Source organism: Schistocerca piceifrons, chromosome 8, assembly GCF_021461385.2.
Source record: "Schistocerca piceifrons isolate TAMUIC-IGC-003096 chromosome 8, iqSchPice1.1, whole genome shotgun sequence".
Taxonomy (NCBI): Eukaryota; Metazoa; Arthropoda; class Insecta; order Orthoptera; family Acrididae; genus Schistocerca; species Schistocerca piceifrons.
This window is the reverse complement of record NC_060145.1, coordinates 179,818,550-179,838,707: the sequence shown is the minus strand read 5'-3', so window position 1 is coordinate 179,838,707 and position 20,158 is coordinate 179,818,550.

The window sequence follows — 20,158 nt, the reverse complement described above, 5'->3', positions numbered from 1 at the left end:
TAATTACTTACTGTGAGTTTTGATACTGATCTTCGTGTTGTCCTGCTGTATTGATGGTGAACCTGGTGTTCTGCCTGTGGCATTGAAAACAATTTTCCGCAAAGAACACATAGTTTTAATTTGAGATATTTGTTATGATAATTTATTCTGTTAATTTCCGTGTGTTACTGTATATTTGTGAAGCGATAGCTATATTTGTTTAAATGTTCTTTAAGTACGTAGTGATTACTGTGATACTCCCAACACATAACGTTCCATGTATCTTGTGCTAAAATTACTGCTTGTCATTTCAACATTTCCTGCACTGCAGCTTTGATATTATAGTCGGTACATGCTTGATACTTAGAATTTATATCTCTTGGGTGTTGAGGTGTTTAAATATGTTTGAATTGTATTTGTTTTTATGTGTTTTACAGAGAATTTACTTATTTACAATGTTTGCTCTGTATGTTTGTTTTTGGACGTCGCTGTCTACCAAGTTCTTTTCTGTTGTGTAGTATGTTCTGCATGGGTCTTCGTTGTGTTTGTATCTTTGTTTTTGTGTTTTCCTTTATTGTGCGTGTGCTGCTGTTATATATTTTAGTTTTAATTTTGTAATTCAGTTTTTCCACTGTCTGTGTGTCATACCTATTGTGCAGTGCTACTTGTTTTATTGTATGTATCTCTGCCTCAGAACTTCTCTTGTTGAGTGACACACTAATTACTCAATACACATGTGTCTAACTGCAGTTTGCCTTTTGCTGTGGAAGAGTGTCTGCTGTTCTAGATTTTCTGAGTACCAGTATGTTGAAAGAGTGTTTACCATTTTCTTTTGTTACTGTTGCATCAAGAAAGTGATAATACACTGTTTTCCATTTTCCTTGCATGACTATTTTTTCAAAGATTTTGTTTTGTAAATGGGTTATGAGGAGAAGCTAAAGATCCTAACACTGGGGATCCCACTGGGATAATATTCACTCTCAAACAGGAAGTAATTGTACTCTGTTATCAGTGTGACCTTGACGATTATTTCTTTTGTACCTCCTGCAGCCGGGTTACTGTACGATGTAAGGTTTCTTTCCTATTATTTCTATTGCGTTCGCTGTCAGAATACATATGTACATGTTTTCGGTGTTAAATGATACCAGTAACGCTGTAAGTCTATCTTCCGTACGTTTTCTATCCGGCCTCCTCTGTTCTTTGCAGGTTAAAAATATGAACGTACAATATCAGAAAACGTTAGTTAAAACTGGTGCATAAAAATGGAAATTCCAGTGGTGTAACCTTCACGTATTGAGGCAAAAATGATCTGCGAAACCAAATATCACCTTAATTTAGTTGGATACAGACGATCTTAACATAAGATCAATAATACAGTAGTTGTGATTATACAGAGTGACGTCAATAAATGAGGATCCAATGTGATTCTTGAAAGGCTCACACCTGACGTTGAGAGACCAAGAATGTTAAAAACTCTCTTCTTTCAGCGATTGTGAATTTTCTACCTGTTCTCCAGACGGTGGGGCAGTGGTTTGTGCAGAAGTCTTGTTATCATTTAATCAAGTTCCACACAAGTTAAGTCATCTCATTTCTCTTCAAAGGCTCTTTGCCTCACCACAGAAAAAGTATGTAATTGCGTGTAAAAGTCAGAGTCAAAATTCGGCAGCTGTAATAAGTAAAAATTACCTGGTTTCGTCAGGAAAAATGGCTCTAAGCACGAGGGGACTTAACATCTGAGGTCATCAGTCCCCTAGACTTAGAACTACTTAAACCTAACTAACCTAAGGACATCACACATATCCATGCCCGAGGCAGTATTCGAACCTGCAACCGTAACAGCAGCTCAGTTCTGGACTGACGCGCCTAGAACTACTCGGCCACAGCGGCCGGTTTCGACAGGAAATTGGCCACATTTTCCGCTATAGCTTAGTGAAGATCGCACAACTATACAGGGTGGTCAAAGACAGTCTCAAAAATTGTAATAGTGTTGCAGGGGAGGTCCTGATGGAAAATAGATGTTAAGAAAAAAATCCGTAAGTTGCACTGCTTGCGCGCGCAAATTCAAGCAGCCTGCCAGAGACACTGTCGCCAAACGTGTTTTCGTTTGCTTTCCTCATACCTAACAAAGGTAGATTTTGCTCACCTAGCTGAAATTTATCACTTCCGAAAAAGGCAAATTTTAACTGGTAATGAGCATTTGAACAAGTGGTAACTCAGGGATCCACATACGTCTCTGTTTTACCGCATTTTATCTCATGCCAGTGCTTGAATTTCCACGAGCTGAACCCTGGCTAACACAGTGATATATAACTCGGAAAAGGCGCAACGTATCGAACTGAACAATTATTTCTCAGCACTGCCTCCCGTGAGACACAAACTTATAAGCTTTTCAGACTGTTTCTGACCACCCTGTATATTTACTCTTTCTCGATATATTTTGAGTAGCTTGACTTAGCTGAGTCACCTGGTGACGGATTAACTGCGTTCAAGAGAGACTTGCTGGAAACTGTACGTAGGCTATGTACGAGAGCGGATGTGCTAGTTACAATGCAGCAGCTCTCTTAGTGTACTGCGTGTATAATAAAGCGATGTTGACTGAGTGTCACATTGCCAGTTAAAGGGTTTAAGAAAATTATGTCTCCAAGTTTCAGTGGTGGCGTTACAAGTTTTTATTTATTGTTCTACGCAACTCAAAGAACACCCGGTTGGTCTACAGACACCGTAACATGTTTTATTTGAGTGAGCAGCTGAATGCGAGTGTAATAAGTTCAGAGAGCGGCCCTCGCTCCTGTGCACTCCCTAGCTCGTCCGTGGCGGTAGACAGACGTAACGACTGCGTGTTGTGTCTTTAGCGGCGCAGACGGAGACGAGCTCTTTGGCGGCTTGTTAGGCGCCGCGTGCGACTGCAGGAGGCCTGGCGACCCACGCACTGACTAATGCAGCCAGCCGCTTACAATCGAAGCGCCGGTTCGCATGGCCGCGTAAAGCTCAAATGAATGCGACACGCGGCTTAGCCGGCTCCGGCGCTCTGAAATGACTCCGACGAGGGTGCGAGGGAAGCGGTTGCTAGGGGCAGGCAGCGCTCCACGCGGCCACCTGGCGGAACGCTGCCCGCTCTGAACGCGACTAGCTCCCGTCTACAAATAGGGATGGCGGTTATTTAACCAAACTGTTGAAACCGCTCAAAAATAACCGGTTTATGAAATAACCGATTTTCGGTTTTTTATTGCTATTATTTCAATAATAACTGTAAACTTCTTCAAAGGTTGGAAACTAATGAAAGTGAATGAGTAGAAGATCTCGACCGACATGGAACTGAGACTGTGGGAGAAAACGGTCTCGTTGTCTGCAGCAAAGCTGGCAAAGGTAAAGGAGAAGGGCGAGACAGCTGCGAGAACGACTTTCCTGCATCGTCACTTTTGGATGGTATCAATTTCCCGTCCTCAAGCAACCACACAATTTCCCCTTATAAGATGTCGCAAGCTTGTTTTGCCTCCTCCACTTTTTAATCATATAAAGCAAACAGAGCACTCTACTTCACTGCTAACGCTTTTCGTATAATACTCCACACTAGAGATGGTGCCACTGTGCAACGCAACCGATGTTCAAACATGACCATATAAACCAGGTGGGGGCAAACCTCTCACACTACACGTACACTACTGGCCATTAAAATTGCTACAACAAGAAGAAAGGCAGGTGATAAACGGGTATTCATTGGACAAATATATTATACTAGAACTGACATGTGATTTATTTTCACACACTTTGGATACATAGATCCTGAGAAATCACCTGGGCATTGAGTCAAACAGAGCTTGTAAGGCGTGTACAGGTACAGCTGTCCATGCAACTTCAACACGATATTACAGTTCATCAAGAGTAGTGACTACCGTATTCTGACGAGCCAGTTGCTCGCCCACCACTGACCTGACGTTTTCAATTGGTGTGAGATCTGGAGAATGTGCTGGCCAGGGGAGCAGTCGAACATTTTCTGTATCCAGAAAGGCCCGTACAGGACCTCAAACATGCGGTCGTGCATTATCCTGCTAAAATGTAGGGTTTCGCAGGGATCGAATGAAGGGTAGAGCCACGGGTCGTAACACATCTGAAATGTAACGTCCACTGTTCAAAGTGCCGTCAATGCGAAGAAGAGGTCACCGAGACGTGTAACTAATGGCACCCCATACCATCACGTCGTGTATGGCGATGAAGGATACACGCTTCCAATGTGCGTTCACCGCGATGTCGCCAAACATGGATGCGACCATCATGATGCTGTAAATAGAACCTGGATTTATCCGAAAAAAATACGTTTTGCCATTCGTGCACCCAGGTTCGTCGTTGAGTACACCATAGCAGGCGCTCCTGTCTGTGATGCAGCGTCAAGGGTAACCACAGCCATGGTCTTCCGAGATGATAGTCCATGCTGCTGCAAACGTCGTCGAACTGTTCGTGCAGGTGGTCGTTGTCTTGCAAACGTCCCTATCTGTTGACTCAGGGATCGAGACGTGGCTGCACGATCCTTTACAGCCATGCGGATAAGATGCCTGTCATCTCGACTGCTAGTGATACGAGGCGTTCCGTATTACCCTCCTGAACCCAAGGATTCCATATTCTGCTAACAGTCATTGGATATCGGCCAACGAAAGCAGCAATGTCGCGATACGATAAACCGCAATCGCGATAGATTTCGATCCGACCTTTATCAAAGTCGGAAACGTGATGTTACGCATTTCACCATCTTACACGAGGCACCACAACAACGTTTGACCAGGAAAAGCCGGACAACTGCTGTTTGAGTATGAGAAATCGGTTGGAAATTTTCCTCATGTCAGCACGTTGTATGTGTCGCCACCGGCGCCAACCTTGTGTGAATGCTCTGAAAAGCTAATCATTTGCGTATCACAGCATCTTCTTCCTGTCAGTTAAATTTCGTGTCTGTAGCACGTCATTCTTGGTGTAGCAATTTTAATGGCCAGTAGTGTAATAAGCCACGCAACACGGCAACTGGTACATTAGTGTCTCAGCAATGCTGTACCGATTCTTATGTGATGTGTTTGTTGCTAGTTTCCAGCTATCGATGTTGTTATTAAAACAGCACTGAGCTTCCCATTTTCGATAATAACTCAATATTTCAAAACAATGGAAATTTCACGAATAAACATCACTCGTTTCTAAAAACAGTTTTATCTAAAAATTAAAAATCTTAGCACTGCTGTTGTGGTATACTGACATGCCGATTTTTATCCGATTATTAGTAAAAATGATAAAAAGCCTGTCACAACCGAGACCAAGCAAATACCGAAAAATATCGGTTATTCATAAGTAAAATACCGGCATTGGTTTCAGCCGGTCCGCTTTCCCCTTCCTAATTACAAGACAGCTCAGGTCTAAACTGAGAACGAACGCCAAGGGTGTCTCACTTCCGTTTAACTCTCCTATATCAATTCTTGAATTAAGATACACCTCTTGATATGCGGGCTGTTTCCAAAAATTTTATCCTGTTTCACACACTCATTATTGCTACATGTAAGAAGATAAAATTCGTGGTGAATTTTGACCCACCTGTCGAAAGAAAAAGTTTACTGCTGCGTCAGTTGTGAAGGACCAATTGATGTGCCGACCAGTTCCGCGGTAACCTACACACGTCCCTACACTGCACTCAGCGATTACGGCGCCGACCTATTGTTGTGATTGTTTATCTTAAGTCCACTGAGTTTGTGTTTCACGATATCTCCTTTGTTTTACTGTTTTAGAGGGAAAGAAAGCTGTGAACTCATGATTTTTGTAATAACCTAAGAATGTACTAAACAAGCATTTCGGAGTTGCTGAACAGGATCAAATCATTCATAACGGAAAGGAATGCAGTCATGAGAGAGGATGTAAGGTGCCAGGAGAGGCTGTTAGGTACATTACGGTTTCTAGCCACTGGCAGAAATTAAGATGACCTCAGATTAAGTGCTGTTGTATCCTCGCAATTATTAACTAAAATGATTCTTGAAATTTGCACTGTGGCTTATAGATGACTGAACATCATGGTAAAGAAAAATGAATAAAACAGAAGACGTTCATGGAAACCTTGTTAATTTAACATTAACTCAATTTTCCGTCGGTGCTTGGCAGAACATGATAACAGTATTAAGAAGATAAACATTCCTAATGTTCTGTAAAATTATATTTATTTGGTCAGGTGACAACTGAATATCGTAAACACAGATAAACATGACATGCGACTTACACGGATATTCTTTGAACAAAATATACCAAAGAGACAAAGTGTTTACATAGCAAAATATTAAAATAATAACATTAACCGAAAAGAGGACGTAGACTAAGTTGTTATGAGGAGATACATATAACAAATAATGAAAAGTAAAATGAATTTACATTCGAATCAGGTACCTGTAAAACTAATTTGTTAAATTAAGTTTTTGTTTCAGATACTAGAATCAAACTGTAAATTCATTTTATTTCTCATCATTTGTTATAGATACTTCTACAAAAAAATTTTGTTTTCACCCCCTTTTTAGTTAATATAATTGTTGTGATATTTTCCTATGTAAAAATTTTGTCAGTTTTGTATTTTCTGTACAAATAATATCTGTGTAAGTCGCACATCATGTTTACCTGTGTTTGCGACATTCAGTTGTCCCCGGAAGATGGCCTGAGACCCCCAAAAGCCAGTTAGTGACTAAATAAATATAATTTTGCAGAACATTAGGAAGTGAGGTATTGCTTCCATTTTTAACATTATATTTAAGAATTTATTTACATATGCTGAATAAAAAATACCTCTGCACGTATAAGAAACTCATTTCAAATAAGAACAAGGAAGACTACAAGTAGTGGCTCCGTACATCATATAGTAAATACAGAAGAAATGAAGGATGTAGCAAGTTTTAGAACTGAAATAAGAAGAAATGCCACACTTTTCTCTCCGTAGCAGAAGATTTCTATATAGACTGGACTTTCTTAACACTTATAACAATGAAGCAAGTATATTTTATGAATAAACGTCCATTGACTGTCCATATTTCGGTTTTTAGGCTTTATTTCCGATAAGTACCGAAAATTAAATATAAGATCTATGCCTGTGTTTCGATTTTTTGATTTAATTTCCGGTAAGTAGCGGAAACTAAATCTAAAAAGTGTGCCACATAAACCATTCTGGACTCAGAATGAAATTTTCACTCTGCAGCGGAGTGTGCGCTGATATGAAACTTCCTGGCAGATTCAAACTGTATGCCGGACCGAGACTTTACCATGGTACAGCACTTGCCAGCGAAATGCAAAGGTCCCGAGTTCGAGTCTCGATCCGGCACACAGTTTATCCTACCAGGAAGTTTCATTATGGACTCATTACTAAACGAATCAAATGCTTCATTTCTTGCATTTCTATTTCTATATTCCTCGCACGACGTGACCCACAAACATCTCCAGTCTCTAAATTTCTTCAGAAACTCTGTCAACGTTTCGACCGCCACGCACTCTGTAGAACCGCGTTTAATATCGCGCGCAGTGAGGGAAGACGGACTTCTGTCGGACGGTTGGCACGATAGTGCTACACACGGCACAGTTTGTCAGGTGAAGTGATTTGAATGGTTTGGTGGGGGGAGGGGGGGGGAGGGGGGGTGTAATGGAAAGGGTGTTTGTCGTGTGGTCCTACTCGCCCGGCATCGCAAGGAAAGTTCGTCGGTTGGGCGGTCAGTCAAAACCCCTAGACGCGTATAATTAGTAGGTCGGTCGGTTGATTGGTGCATGTGTAGGGCCTTTATAGTTCCCAGTTAATGTGGCTGCCGATAGGGGTCTCTCTGGTGGAATTATCTCGCTCGTGCCTTACCCATTGTGCACCAGGCTGGATGACGAAAGCAGAAACAGAAAGCGTTTTGCATTCTGCGTTTCGACGTATGCACCTGCTTGTGAGGGCAGTTCGTAACAATGAGTTACCTAAATGATGGATCGATCACAAAGCTGCGTTTATAAGGGCCTTATTTTACGGCAATATGTGATTGCAATAGCGTAGCCGTCGACGTTGCTGCAATATGGCTGCAGACGTAACATTGCTGATGGAGTAAGTTGTTACAGGCTGTTGCCAACGTATTGCCAAAGTAATGCTGGTGTTTTCGGCCAGTCCTGGAGAAAATTTCGCGTGGCTCTAAGCACTATGGTTCTAAGTACTATGGGACTTAACATCTGAGGCCATCAGTCCCCTAGATTTAAAACCACTTAAACCTAATTAACCTAAGGACATCACACACATCCATGCCCCAGGCAGGATTCGAACCTGCGACCGTAGCAGCAGCGCCGTTCCGGACTGAAGCGCCTAGAATCGCTCCGCCACAGCGACCGGCTTTCGCATGGCCGGACCATATTTACATCTGTCCTTGCCTGCAAATGCTTCTTAGATACTGTTAGCCTTCCTTCCTCTTTTTCACGTTCACAGCGCTGCAATGCTAAGCCACTTATCTGAGCTTCGAAACACTCATTTAACGTAAGTCAGAAAGATACTTACAATTTGTTTGTTGTCTGCAGGTATGTAGAAGTGGGTGAAAGAGGTAAAGCCAGTTCCATAAATACTGTAGGTACATCTACGACCAGAGCTGTGGAACGTAAAATGTAGTATATATTAAGGCAGAAATCTGGAGAAAACGCGTTCTTCCTGCTAGTCTCGTAATAGATAATTTGCAGTAGTGACCCTTAATTGTATTCTGCATAACTTCTTAAGACTTCTAAATATTTTTTGAAGCTTCATCACGTGCGTCTGATCGTTGATCGACAGCAACTTACTGTCTTTTTTTATTTTTATTACAGGATTAGGCCAGTTCTAGACTGCTTAGAATCTATGACAATAGTATGACCGTTTTCTTCTTATCTTCCCCGAACTTCTTCATATTGTTCAGCTGACAAGACTCTCTCAGGTTGTGGCTTTTGTTATTTGAAGGGAAATTTCACAGTAGCCTGAACTTTTCCCTGTTCTGCATGATGTCTTCTGAATGTTAAATTTTCTCAAATTCTTGTCTCTCTCAGACACCCCGTGGAGTGTTTTAGTTTGGAAGTAAAGTTGAAAATTCTCTTCGTTAGCCGCCTGCCACTCATTCTGTGAATATGATTGTAAAACTTTAATCTCCATTTTCTTATTGTGCGTTTGATTCTTTCTACATTTCTGTATAAATCTTCATTTCTTCTCGTCGAGTTGTTATCTTTGTTCTTTTGTGGTTTTAACATTTTTCAGAGTATGTTCATTTCTCTTTTCTAGTTCTTCTTGCTCACATCTTTTACTCATTGTAAGGCATTCAGATCCGTGTAGTGCTTCCGGTTTAATTATTATTACGTAATGTTTAATTTTTTCTTGTAATGATATTGATATTTTATTATATCGGTTTTGGGTAAGTTTGTAAGATAATGCCTTTATGGAGGGTGTACCGGGTGTAAGTACAGATACGTTCATGTATAGTAGCTTAATATGTACGCACATCAGTGTGTTGACTGTTTTTTCTCCACATCGAACAGTCTTCACACAAACGCGTCAATAAATTTACAAACTGATGTTTTCTCCATAGCTGTAACTTCACTACGTCTGCCAGTATAGACTAACCGTTTTGCGTCCACACTTCACCACCTGACCTGCTACCCAGGGGAAAAGAATTATTTGTCACTTTCTCTTGCCGCATATACTTGAAGGTAATACCCAACATAAAAACATACGACCTGTAATAGCTATAATTATTAATCTGCAAATGATGTAAATACTGACAGAATGTTAACAATACAAATATCAGCACTTACACCCATTACACATTGCATACACAACTTTTCACATCCCATAACTCTTGTTGTAGAAGTATCACATTTGTGAAATTCGTGATTCTATCAATGTACTGGCGAATTACAATAAAGTATTAATATAATATGACTGTTACCTTATTTCAAATTTCTTTGATAAATTCCATAAGTTCTTGTGCCAAAGCTTTGCAAAGGCCTAGTATTAAGATGCATATCGATGAGAAGTACACATCAAAGGATTACCATACATTAAACGTCTGCATAGGTCATGAGTAGCCAAAAGTAAAAAATGATCGCCTGTCATGTTGCAACTCCCATAAAGTCTCTCACATCGGTACAGATTTTCCCACGGACGAAATGACTTTACACGATTAGTTTCAATACTGTGTTTGAACTTTCTGAAAGATGTATGTATCCAGCATCAGTTCACAAAATTAAAATTTCCACAAGGGTCGATTTCTCTTTTCCTTGATACCTTTCCTCTTTGTTCGATGCATGCATAGGAGAACCGCACTCACTTCCATCAGCTATCATTCGTTCATTTTGTGGCTATAGTGTGGCTATAGTATTGCCGCAAACATAGTTGGGCAACAATTTCCAAAATTTTGCGGAACATGTGGCTGAAATTTTTGTGGTCATGACTGTTACCGGAAAACATTGGGGGTACAGTGCCGTTTTTATTGCCCGTGTAAACGTACCTTGAAGCAAGCGTATCTCGCATTGCACCATTGGCCCACGAGATCGCGTGGTCTCACGGTATGTGATTTCATTTTGTGGGGGTTTGTGAAAGCTGCGTCTATGTGCCTCACGTGGCAACAACTTCGGGTTAACCCCCATGCTATATAGCGGTAGCAGAATTTTGGAACGAGTTTGACTCTTGTCTGAATGTTTGTCACGCTTCTCGTGAAAGGCACTTTCAACGTTATTTGTAGTAGGCAAATGAAGAGCAAGATCGTAACAGTAATTGTAAAAAGTGCTCCAAGGTTGTATGCGCGTGCATGTAAAGGGACACCTTTGAAAAATCGGATGGTTCTTTTGAAAATAAAAACTTTGTAGTCCTATGCGTAAGTTAAAATTCACTTCAACTTTCTACCATCATTTATGTAGAAGATAAAGTCTTTTGAATAACCCTATAGTGTTGCTGATGGAACATTAATGTGTGTGGAAACAAAGAGGTTTTGGAGGTGTGTCGACGTACTTCAGCTTTCTCGTGTTATTAGAGCCGTAAATCCGCAGAGTTCTCTCATCCCAATCACTGGCAAAGTTGCCGGAAAAACTGGATTAGTCACGGCTTCTGAAACGTTGTGGACGTCCGTGCGGTTTGTAATCCGAAAAGATTTTATTACAGTGTGATGTAGACTTAAAATTAATTTTCCAATTTGTGAATCACATTAAAAGCAGAATACAGCTGACGATGGAGAGAGTCAACTGCCGAACGTCTTTCTGGACGTGACAATAAGAAGATGAACCAATACTGTACCATAGAATACCGTTTGTTGAAAACCAAAATGTACAGAAACATTTTGTATTCCTCAGGTCCTGAAGTGAAGTAGATACCTTAAAGAGACATTATGTAGATTATATACATGCATCGTTGCCACAGTAGATGGCGCTGACGAATGAGAGTATATCTGCTTATTGTCTAATTGTACAACTCTTAAATATAGCTTCAAAGAATATCAGCTTTCTGATATAATGAACATAAAACATACATAAACGTCATTTACACACGAATTCAAAGTTTCACCCACAAAAGAAAATGGTGCAGATAAAACAGCGTAAAAGCGAGAAATTTAAGTGATACTCACTAATTTCGAGAGAACTAAAATCAATTAGACAGAGTAATAGTGCGGGGGCAGCTGGTAATTAAAGTGCAAGAGGTAAGAGTAAAAGGAGGAATAGAGTGTGCCTCCGATCGTTTTACAGTTATTTTTCCGATAAAGACCGCCGGCCGGGGTGGCCGAGCGGTTCTAGGTGCTACAGTCTGGGATCACGCGACCGCTAAGGTCGCAGGTTCGAATCTTCCCTCGGGCATGGATGTGTGTAATGTCCTTAGGTCAGTTAGGTTTAAGTAGTTCTAAGTTCTAGGGGACTGATGACCTCAGAAGTTAAGTCCCCTAACGCTCAGAGGCTTTTGAACCATTTGAACCGATGAAGACCAAGATAAACTGAAGGAGAAAGAGCAGGATGCTGGAAGTAAAACTATAGATGATTCAAAATATGGGATACATCTTCTGCAAGACGAAAGTGTGAGAAGTTTGTATCAGCTAAGTTTAAATTTAATACTGGATACAGAGGAGGACGTGGAGTACGACTGAACTATACTGTTTCCTGAAACAGTCAATTAAGGAAGCAGCGGAGGAGGTTTTCAGAAGGAAAGAGAGAGAAGATTAAAAACTGAATGGATGACTATGGAGTTGTTAGAGTTGGTTGAGAGAAAGAAGAAACTATATCACATACTGTTAAGCTCTTGTAGTGAACGAGGACTGGAAAACGTACAAGCTATACGAAGGGGACTAAGAAATTAACAGAGGAGTCTAAGGAAGCGGTATGGGTAAGATTATGTTGAGAAATAGAGTATAAGCTTGGAATTGGAGATCGCCAGAGGGGAGGGAGGATGACAAGGAACATAATAATGGCTAGCAATTCCGCATCCACGACGCAACCTATGTCTACTGGACATCGGAAAAAGTATTTTCAGTTACTTCTGGTAGAAAAAAGGAGAGACGACGTGAAAGAAGTCTGCACCAAAAACAGCACATTAGGTAATACAAAACCTCTACTAGAGGAAGAAGGAAAAGAGATGCTGAAAAAAGCAAGAAACGGAAAGGCACGTGTACCAGGAGGAGTTCTGTTAGAATTGCGGACGTAAGCACCCGCTGAAATGATGAGACATATGTACTAGGTCTACAACTTTTCTTCCACCGTTTTTTCTCGAAGTTCGGGGCTTTATTGTGAAAAACTTACAAAAAAATTATGTTTCATAGTATTTCCCATTGCTGGCCACAACATTATACCATCTTTCGGATAGCATACAAATCCCGGAGCGGAAGAACTGTCCGTCTTTTGTGGGGATCCATGAATCGATTCAATTTTGCACTTGTTCATATGATCGGAAGTGCTGGTCAGCCAGACTGTATGCCACTGATTGAAATAGGTGGTAGTCAGAGAGAGCACGTACGGAGAATATGGCAGAAGGGATAGGACTTCTCATTTCAACGTTTCCATGTACATTTTGACGGGTTTTGCAACATAGGGTGGAGCACTGACCTGCTGCAAAATTACCTTCACGTGTCTATCGCTGTATTGTGGCCTTTTGTGTTTCAGTGATGGGCTCGAACGCATCAATTGCTTTCGATAATGATGTCCTGTGACTGTCTTCGTCTGTTTCATTAGCTACGAAAACGTTCTGTCTTCCACCGCCTTGCCGGTCTTCGATATCAAAATCACCGTTATTAAAGCGTTGAAAACATTCTCTGCACGTTCTTCCACTAATAGTTCCCTCACCATTGGTCTTACCAGCATTTTAAGAGCCACAACCGCAGATTTCTTCATGTTAAAACAGAAATTAAAACTTCCCGCAAATGGAGAGAAATGGATACGTAAGTTGACGTACTTAATCGAGAATAACCTTATGATGCAATCACAAATCGACTACTCTTTTCATGACATTATGTTTACAGATGCCTAAGCTTATTGTATTACACCTATGACCAACCGACCTGAATCCCACTTGCCGCCACTGCCGTCTATTGCAAAACGGCAGAAGCGAAGTTGTAGACCTAGTAAATTAAAATGTTTGTTTGCATAGCCGTCTTGAGCAGCAGTTATTAACACCAATTATTATTTCTGTTTACATAGTGAGCTTGAGAGTTTAATGTTAAACTTCTGAACTCGAGCTTGTATTTCTTGAAACTCGTGTTTGTAAGTACCTGAGAAATGTGTAAAATTGTTTTTCATATCAAAATACGTAAATCTCTGTGCAGGGCAACACAACTTTGTGAAAATTTAACTCTGAACGGATATTCGAGACGCACACGCTACACGACACGAAATCCAGGCTAGTTATTACATCAAACAATTCGTCTGCGAAAAAGCAATCCGTTTTCAATTAAATTTACGTATGCTACCTGACTGCACAACAAATGACTCAGGTTAAAATGTTGGCTCTGAATGTAGCTCATTTTAATCGTAGTCTTGTAAACGGTCACTGTGCCAGAACTGTTGTTGTAGTTACAGAGCAAATGAACTTTCTTATAAAACTGCTTGAAAATTCACAAGACAGCGCTTTACTGAAATCCTCTACTTATATCAAGCCTCTGAAACGATACTGGTATTAGTTTAGGAAATACATTCTGATAATCCCTGTGTCTTACAATGGACATGAACTTTGATGGTAATTAAATTTATTGGCATACCTGTGCACCCGGAACCCTCGTCTATTCTGCAACCTGTTACTATTAGGAATATCGATCTGACTGTGCAAAATCTAATTTCATTTGCCGTACTTCCATTGTACAGCGCAAGACGGTATCTCACCAATTTTCACGAGATGCTTCTGCAGCACACAACTCGCGATGTGCAATGCGAGTATACAAATACATTTATGAAGGTAAAGTACGGAAAATGAGGAACTAAACTTAACGACTGATAAATGGCAACAAACACTCCAAGTATAACTATGCTTCATCAAGCCATAACAACAATGCACTCTTTCATAAAGTTCTCACAAGTAAAAGGTAGCACAATATTTCTTAATAACTTTCCTGTGTACAATTATGTTCCTTCACATTTGTTTCAATTATAAGACAAAACCATATGTTTCATTATATCTACAGTGAACTTCAATCATATACAATGTTCCGACAGCAAGAAACTACACAGCTGCAAACATAAATTAAAAACTGATTTACCTTAAAGTTTCCCCTTTTGACATTCTGTTATTGATATAATCTCGCTTTCTTTCCTCAAAACATGCTAGTACAAAATCCTTCTTACATTATCTTGCCCCCACTACACGGCAGGCCAGCTTCAGTTCTTTTCAAACCGAGTACCGTTGCCAGACTGTCCAACACACACTGCCTGCTACTCCCTTCAAAAGAAGTAATATCTCTGAGCAACATCTGTAGTCTCATGAACATACTTACAAAGAATATAGTGATATCGATACTAGAGAGGTTGAGTACATTTACCAAATTTACAACTTCATTCACATTTATAGCCAAAATATAGACAAAGATTCTTGAAAATCGACTTGGCAAATAGGACAATTCCCTTTCAAGCTTAAGATGGAGGAAACAATGATAACTGATTGCCGGCCGGGTTGGCCGAGCGGTTCTAGGCGCTTCAGTTTGGAACCGCGCGACCGCTACGATCGCAGGTTCGAATCCTGCCTCGGGCATAGAAGTGTGTGATGTCCTTATGTTAGTTAGATTTAAGTAGTTCTACGTTCTAGGGGACTGATGACCTCAGCTGTTAAGTCCCATAGTGCTCAGAACCATTTGAACCAATAACTGATTATTTGTAAATTATTCAATCAGATAGTGGAGGAAGAGGAAATACCAATAGTGTGGTGAGTATGGTACATATGAGCTACTAATAAAAGCGGAAACAAGAGGCAACCAAATAATTATAGGACCATTAGCGTTATGTAATCTATCAGCAGACATTTTAGCGCCATACTGAAAACCGGTTTATAGAATAAGATTGAGGGAAAGATTCTTGGAGATCAACCAGGTTTTACAGTTGGATGTTCTTGTGTGGACCATATTTGGAGAGTTAGACAAATAAATGGGAAGGCGCATTCTACGGTTCAGGAAGTACACCTAATATTTGTGAGTTCAGATAAATAGTATGATTCTGTACCCATCAATGCACTATGGGATGGGAAGCGATGGAGTATATAGGTGTGAAAGCACAACAAATATCCCTAATTCGGAGAATATATCACCAGTCGTACGCAGTACTTAAAATAGGGAGATGATTGAGTGAAACATTCCAAATATGGAAAAGACTTAGGCAGTGTTGCAGTATCTCGACGATCCTATTTAAAATACCTATGAGGTGTATATTAGAACTGTTGAATCAATAAATAAAATACCTATGAAGTGTTATTAAAACTGTAGAATCAGTTCCAGCATTATTAGTTGCGGATGATCAAGTACTGACAACACAAAGTGGAGGGATAGAAGCTTTTGAACGAGATGGCTTAGAATAAAAACAAGCAAAACAGAATATCTAGTAGTGAGAGGAGATCGAGGGGATGAAAGGAGCAATTGCAATCATAAATGGAATTCTGTGGAGCCGGTCAGTATCAAAAGAAACAAAGAAGAGGTTTCTGCAAACAGTAGTGGAAAGTATACTAACATGGTGCAGAAGGATGGACCCTGGGGGAGAGGCAGAGAAATAGAGAACAAGCAGTAGAGATGGATGGAATAAGGAGAGCAGTCAGGATATCCAAAGAGGAGAAGAAATGAGAAATTAGAAAGATAATGGATATGGAACAATCGGTCGTGTAAATAACTGAGAACGGAGAATAACTGACAATATGGCCGTGTATGACAAATGGTGCAAAGACGACGGCCACAGAAATCATAGTATGGCCGCCGCAGGGAAGGAGGAAATATGGATGGACGAGAGGGCGAGAGTAACATGGAGAATGGGAGTAATATGAACGATGAGAAAGAGAGGTCTGAAAGAGGAAGACTGCGATGATAGTGAAAGCTGGCGAATGGAGATACAGGGCAACTGGAGAAGCCCTTATAGGTAAAAGTAAGCAGTTAAGACACTTATCTAATATTTTACAGACTAGTAGATAAGCGAAAGACGTAAGTATGGTAACTCGTCCTCAATATGACTGGAAGAACGACTAGGATAGAGAACTAATGAGATTTGAGGCTTTCCTTTGACGAGTCGCATTAGTTAACCTCTGGTTATACACACACTAAGAAGTAAACGTAAGCAATTGACAAAAAAAAGTTATTCAACCACCATGAAAGATACATAGAACACAGAACGTTTCGTGTAGTTGCATCATGCGTGTATGCACAGAGGTACCCTGAAAAATTTTCGGTACCACAACCACGCCATGTGATTGAAGGAAAATACTGTGGTTAGCATCATGACATTTTACCATCCACGGTTACATCGCAGAGCTATGCCGATTTGTGAACACCATAACTATTTCAATTCTTACGGGAGTCTTTAGGTACATAAAATAAAGCGTTAGGTAAATTAAAAGATAAATTGAGCGAAAATCCGATGATCATGAAAAGAGGTGGTGGCTCCTAATAACCACGAATCTTCTTTGCTCAAGAGAGTAATAAGAAGAGGGAGCTCTTACACATGTAACGATGCCAAGCAACCAGCCGTTGCAGGAACGCCATTCTACTGAAGAACATTGATTGGCACAGTTGCTGACAGAACGTCATAGATGTCAACCAGACCTGTTGTACAAATGGCAAGATGTTTATTTTTTGTAGACGAAGTAATAGTTCAAGACTGATAGATGCGTCACACGATTTGCCTTCTTTCCACACGAAAACGAAACAGGAAGGAAGGAAGATTAAGGTTTAAAGTCTCGTCGACTCCATGCAAGAGTTCTTCTTCAGCAGCCATACGTACTGTACTCTCTTAGGCGTGCAGTGTGATACTTTACAATCAATTTGGCAACTACATAATCTAATCAATCAAGTATGTCTAATTCTCTTTCGAGTCTGCTTATCTGAAATGCACAAACTCGTTGCTGAATACGGGAAAATATCGATAAAGAACGGGTATAAAAGAAGAGTTGAATTGGTGTCGAAATTCTGTTCAAAAGGAAGTGTTCTCGCCTATACTAAAAATAGTCACAGATTCACATTTATTCAAACAAACGTTTTGGCTTAGAGCAACACTTGGAAGTATCTCCCTGTGAACTGCTGCTATCAGATATGTCACAATTACAACAGGATATAGTTTATAGATGGTATAAGTTGGCTTTTTTCAAGAAAACGTAACTGTTGTATCATTCGTCAGACGAATCGTTTCAGATGTTAACAATAATTTTGTAAGAGATTTTAGATAAATGAAACGAACTATTAATGTTAAAGAGAAGCTGAGACGAGAATATGAATGACAATAGGACGTTGACACCCTTATTTACAGATAAATATTTTATCTATGACATAAGAGGTTATCTAATTATGAATTATCCCGCTACGATGCTGCACAATTTTCTGTACCTAATAACATGTCTGACTGCAATGAAATGGTTTCATGAAATAGGAAAACAGTGATTAATGAACAAAAATGAGGGAATTTCGAGACAGGGTTACGATAAGTGGACTGGAATGGCAGGTAACTGAATTTAATGTATATCTGGACTACTGTATGTCATTCTTCAACAGCTAATTTCATAAGACAACAATATAAAGTGGCTCTAATAATCCTCAGGCACCCAGCATGAGATGCCAGCCAAAAATTCGTAAGACTGATAGTTTAGAGCAGAACCTTGATGCCTACTAACAAAACAAATGAAATCATAGCTCACCCAACACTGAACATAGAAATGGTCCGTAATAAGAAATCCCATTCAGCTAATAGAACACAAAAGAGATACAAAAATCCGACTGACATCGATAATGTTTTACTTTGTTGAAGAAAACATGTACTGTTTCATCCTTGTTAGTGAGACCATTAACAAACTGAAGAAAACGTGGAAACACAAGCTCGTATGTCATGAAACAATGAAATTATTATAGTTAATAACACAATAAAACTATTTTCAATTCAGAAATACTACACAAAAAAGAAGGTTTTCCCATGGGTTCCACTATTTCGGAGACACTAGCCAACATCTTCATGTATAATATAAGAAAAACTAATATTTGGAAATGTAATAACAAAGGAAAGATACAAAATGATCTACTGGTACTGGTACTGGATGACGTAACATGCACTGTGGATGAACCTCAGAAAGAACTACAACGATTACATGAAGACATGTACAAGAAGAAGAACAAGGAAACACACTCAACTTCCTAGACATAACCATAAGAGGAGACAATAACTATCACGTATTTGGACCTTTACAGCAAACCTACAACAATGTACAAAGTAATAAATGCAACTTTGAACCACCCATATAATCACAGACCAGTTGCAGTCAGACACATGCCAGACAGATTAATAAGCTCAATCAAACATTTCTGATAACCAAAAAGAGAGAGTTACTATAAAATTAATAACATGGAAAATGGACGGGAAGAAACTGTAGTAGATAAACTTAACAGAAAAATAAAGACATAAGTGACGAAGAAATACAAGAAAAATTCCACCAACAGATACAAGCGGTACAATCACAAGGAAATGACATAAATTGTCCAACCACAATAAATTCCTATACAAAACAGGTAATATGTTCAATGAAACATGGCATAAACAATGTCTACAAAAGAAATAACTCAATACAGAATCACATTCTAAAACTAAACTCAAAAACCCGGCCAAATACCAGATAATTCTACATTGGATAATTGTTAGGACATTTCATACAAGATATAAAGAGCACATCAGGGCACGCAAATACGGCGCAAATTACTCAACATTTGCAGACCACCTTAAAGAGGAATACCATAGGCCAAGCACAATAGAAAAAGATATGAAACTCTGTCCGAACGGGCTGAGGGTGGCCCACCGGCACCGACCGATCTCTATGTTATCCGCAGCTGTTAGGGACCACTGGATGCGGATATGGTGGGCCATGTCGTCAGCACACCGCTCTCCCGGCCTTTGTCAGTTTTCGTGACTGGAGCCGCTGCGCCTCGATCAAGCAACCCCTCAGTTGGTCTCACACGAGCTGAGTGCATTCCGCTCACCGACAGTGACCCGGACGGTCACTCAACCAAGTGCTAGCCAAGTCCGATGACGCTGGACTTCGGCGATCCGACAGGAACAGTTGTTTCCGCAGTGGCAAAGCCGTTGGCAGGAAAAGTTGTGAACATCACAAAAATCAGTAAAGAGGGACACCTTCTCCATTTTCAAGATAAGTTTCATATACACATAGATTAACACACAACAAAAAGTTACTAAATGACCAGTGCGATATTGGATACCACACACTATATAAAATCACTGAAAAATCACGTAATAAGAAAATAACAGTTTCCTTTCCCATCCCTCACTCTCTCTCGCTGTACCTCCCCCTGCCCCCACCCTCTCATTTGCTCACTTCGTCCTCACCTCCTTCTCCTCCAACATTTCTTAGATCAAAAGAAATACTAACTGTAGTGTTGGTGACACTATGCAAAACACACGATATACATTTAGCTAGAAAGATGCCAACAGGCTGTGACAGCGCTGCATAGTGTTATGTTTCGTGTCAGGAAATGCTTAGTTTGGTAAAGCAATGTGG